Here is a 4,309-nt window from a genome sequence, read left to right as displayed (position 1 = left end):
GCTACCTTTGCCTGTTTACATTCTGGGGCCAAAGCAGAATGGCCCTGGTGGGTTCTGGGTGGTCTGGTGGTGGAGTAGTGCTCTGACCTGGAGGGAGGTGACATGCAGACCCTCTTTGGTTCAAAACTGGGGAGGCAGGTAAGTTTTGGGGCTGGGTGGGGGGACACCAGGCACTGTTGGGGTTTGGGCCCTACCTCATCCCTGGGACCCTGGGGCACTGGGAGGCCCGAGGATGCTGTTGCCTTTCTGCCTGTTGTGCCCTGGCCTTGCCAGCTCAGCTCCCTATTGTGGAACAGAAGGAGCAGCCATTTAAGGGGCACCTACTGTGTGCCCCCCTCATCCCACTGTCCTGGAAGCAGACCTGTGAGGCAGGGATTGTACTCCAGGAGGGGAAGGCACTTACCAAGGGCCCATGAGCCACAGACCTGGGAGACCAGAACTCTCAGAGCCCTAGCCCTTTCCTGTCTGCCCTGCCACATCCCTCACAGATTCCCCCCTGGTCCCACGTGGTGGCGGCAGTGAGCACCACCGCCATCCGAGGCTTCCTCGGCTCCAGGCCCCCTGCCCAGCGTTTCCTGCCCCATCTGGTTGCACCTACTGCTCTTTGCAGCCACTTCCATAGGTGGCATCCCCAGGTTACAGACAAGGAAACTGAGGCACAGAGGGCCACAACAATTTGCTCTAGGTCACACAGCTGAGGGGCACCGTGCAAAGCTCCATCGATCCTGATCCACTTTGACCAGACTGACTAGTTCATCTCCAGGGCCACCCCTGGCCTTCATGCAAATTAGAAAAACGTGTCCCCTCTAGGGTGATGTAGCCATAGGCACAGAGCTTGACAGTGGCTTTTATGCAAAGAAAAAGGTGCCCCTCTTCTTCCTGGCACATGCAGATGCCCTAGCTTCTGCCCTGGGCAATGTCCAGCCTTATAGGCGGAGACTGTCTTAACCAGACTGTCGTCTGTTGTGATACTTAATATAACTGAGACAGACAAGATCAGAAAGTGATTGACCCTGCTCCTGGGAGAGATGAGGGGTCTGGAGAACAGGAGGACTTTGTAGCCGAGGTGTCCTCCAAATTGGGTTTTGAAGGATGCCCAGGAGTTCACCAGCAAGATAGGAGCTAGGGACAGTCCAGGCAGAAGGAACAGTGTGAGCAGAAGGATGGAGGGATGTCAGCGGCCATGTCTTGGGACCTAAGAGAAGTTACTCTGGCTGGAGAGTAAAGAGGGTGTGTGTAGGGGCAGGAGGGATATGGAACAGGGTGGGGGGTGGGGAGTAGGGGATGGGAAAGAATCCCTTGGTCCCACCTTTGTCCCCTCCCCCACAGCCCATATGATTGATTTTGGGGGAGACAGGAGCCCGCTAAAGGTGAGGATGCTGAGATGGAGGCAGTCGGAGGGCCATCAAGTGCCCTGCCTCCTTGCTGCCCCTTCAGGAGCCCACCCTTCCTGTCCCTGCTAGGGATAGAGTGCCATACTTGGCCCAGTGTTCCTAGCACAGGAAAGGGGTCTGCTGGCCCCGTGGAGCCATGCTGTCTTCTCTCTGGACTGCCTCCTGGTACCTTCAAGGCCTTGAACCCCCTCTGGGCCACAGGCTCTGGCTCCTACAGCCCTGAACATCGGTCTCAGGCTACAGCTGACACTTCCTGAGTGCCTACTGAGCGCTGTGCCAGGAACCAAGCGCAGGACTGTGCAGACCCCTCGAATGGCTGTTGGGTGGGCATGATGTCCCCCATTTGGCAGAAAACGGACAGAGCATTGAGAGGCCACACAGCCATCCCCAGAAAGAAGGGCCTGGGACCCTACACCTGTGTGGGTGGGACCAACACCCTGGACATATTTTGTCCCAGACTCAACCCAGGCAGGGTCCAGCATGGAAGCTGGAGGCTCCTGGGAGCCCTGGGTGCCTCGCTGTCTTGGCTGCTTCTCAGCCAGCCCTGTCCCCGCTCCCCTGGCCCCAGCAGGATGTGAGCCAGGCTGGTGTCAGCAGGACAGTGTTGGCTGCCTGGGTGCTCCCCGTCCCAGTGCCTGGGCCCTTATTTCCCTGCCCCTGGCCTTGGGGTCCTCCCTGGCACCAGGCCTGGTGCACAGCCCTCATGTCATTCCTGCTCCCCTCCCTGCCCTGAAACCCATTCTACCAAGAAGAGACCAAGATTCAAAAATGACCTTGCCTATAGCCACATAATGGGTGGTGGCAGGTCCTGGTCCCACGGCCTGACTTAGAGGTGTCCAGACTCGCAACTGACCTGCAAGCTGTCTGCAAGCTGGGGCCCCCACTCACACTGACTGCCACCCCTGCCCCCTGTGCTACAGGGCCTGGGAGACCCCAGGACTGACTGGTCTGAGCCTGTGTCCTCTGTATAGCAGAAGTGATGGCGGCTCAGGGCTCTAAGGTGGTAAAGGGCTCAGCCCTCTCTCCAGGGATACAGCAGGTGCTCATAAATGCTGGCTGCGCCTACCCTGATGATGAGGCTGAGGCCCTGGAGTCCCAAAGCCAAGTGCAGTTTCTCTGGCTTCCTCCCTCCTCCCAGAGAGCCTTGCGTCCTCTCCCTTTGCCCAGGCCAGGACTCAGAGGACAGGAGAGCCCAACAGTCCTATTTATTACCAGACACCGCAGGGCCCATTGGAACTTCGGGGGCAGGTGGGAAGGAGCAGATCACAGGCAGAGCCTGGGGGAAAGAGCCTAAGGACTCAGTGGGTTAGGGGAGCTCGGGACTGGGGCTCACACTCTTTTAGGGAAAGCGAGGGGCTGAGGACGCTGGAGCAGGGGCCGCTGTTGGCTCTGGAGGACTCCCGCTGTGCCGTTCTGGGGTCTGGGGTCCTGGCAGAGCTGAGCTGGGCAGGGTTTGACTGCGAGTTTCCCAGGCACGCTTTAAAAACCTAGTGGGAAAGTGCGCCCTTGGGCTGGGCTGGCAGAGGGTCCTGGTGGAGAAGCCGGGGATGGAAGGGCTCTGGGAACTGAGGGTGGGGGAGACCCTGGCCAGTCCCCTCTATGCGTCTGTTTCTCCATCCTCGCATGCCCCAGGGCTCTGAGGCCTTTTAGGAGGGGCGGTGGCGGCCCGCGAGGGACACAGCCCGGCAGCCCCCGCTGCCCCGCTGAATGGGTTGCGGGGTGGGGTGGGGACTGGAAGCGGGGGCGTCCGGAGAGCCCGGCCGGGTAGGGGGTCCGGAGGGTGGGGCCCAGGTGGAAGCGGCTCCGTTGCTACGAGCGGCCCTAGCAACGCACCCATTCAGCGGAGACAAAGGCGCCGTCACTTGAGCGCAGAGGCGCCGCCGCCGCTCTCTTGTTCCTGCAGCCGCGGCGCCCGCGGGTGGGGGCGGGGAGGGTGGGGGAAGGGCGCTCTGGCCCCCGGGGGCGCCTGGGCGGGCCTGTTGGGGGAGCCTCCAGCCCATTCTGCAGATGGGGATGCTGAGACTCCCTGGACCGAGACGCCAGCCGGGGTTGGGGGCTGGCCGGGGCCTGGGATCCCACGGACCCAGGTTCACGTGGCCTATGCTTCACCCACGTGGATACTGCTGTGCCTCGGGTCCCGCATCTGCGCCAGTGGGGGCCTGGCCCTGGCGGGCTCTGGCTAGCGGCTGCCCGTTTCTGTGCCTTAGCTTCCTCATCCGCGCAATGGGTGGAGAAAGGCACCTCCACTTTCCTGTCACTGGATCAGAATCAGCAGGTGCCTGGGCTGAGGCCTGAGCCTGGCGCCCTGGGGGGAGCCTGGCCGACAGGGCTCTTGCCTTCGCTGGAAACAGTCACCTGGCTGAGGCTGGGGCATGTGGGTTTCAGATGGAGGGAGTGTCCCTTCAGGGAGGCAGTTAGCAGGCAGGGTCCCATGGATCCCCTGGGCCCGGCTGAGCTCCCCAGGCTTCAGTTCTCTCCCTGAGTCGCACCTGGGGTGTTCTCAGCCTCCCACAGTTCCCCAGCCCCGTCATGACCCTATGAGCTGTCCAGCTGGGGACCCGCAGCTTTGGAGGAAAGCGCTGTCCCTCAGTGGGTTTGGAAGGCTCTGAATCCCAGGGCATCAAGACAAGGCCCTCAGAGGGTGAGGGGGTGTGCTGGGCTTGTGGGCCAGAAATTGGGGGAGGACAGAGGAAGGCAGGCTGTGTGCCTCGGCAGCGCCCACTCTCAATAGGGTTACACGACCTATTCTCTAATGAACTCCTCCCAAGGGGCACTGCCTGTTCTCTGCCAGGCCCCCAGTGCTCCCAGAGGACCTGCCAAGTAAGGAGAGGGCCTCTGCAATTGTGGGAGGTTGGGTGTGATTGATTTCAAATCACTTCCATCCTGGTACAGTCCCAAAAAGGAAAGAGGGGACC

The 4,309-nt window shown here is 61.1% G+C and overlaps 1 pseudogene; it reads right to left on the bottom strand.

Annotated features, from left to right (window-relative positions):
- Positions 1-2,584: 2,584 nt before the first annotated feature.
- LOC128929410 (uncharacterized) lies at positions 2,585-3,610 on the bottom strand (annotated as a pseudogene).
- Positions 3,611-4,309: the final 699 nt, after the last annotated feature.

Source organism: Callithrix jacchus, chromosome 1 (genome assembly GCF_049354715.1).
Source record: "Callithrix jacchus isolate 240 chromosome 1, calJac240_pri, whole genome shotgun sequence".
Lineage (NCBI taxonomy): Eukaryota > Metazoa > Chordata > Mammalia > Primates > Cebidae > Callithrix > Callithrix jacchus.
The sequence above is the reverse complement of the archived record's forward strand: the minus strand, read 5'-3'. Positions and strand labels throughout refer to the sequence as shown.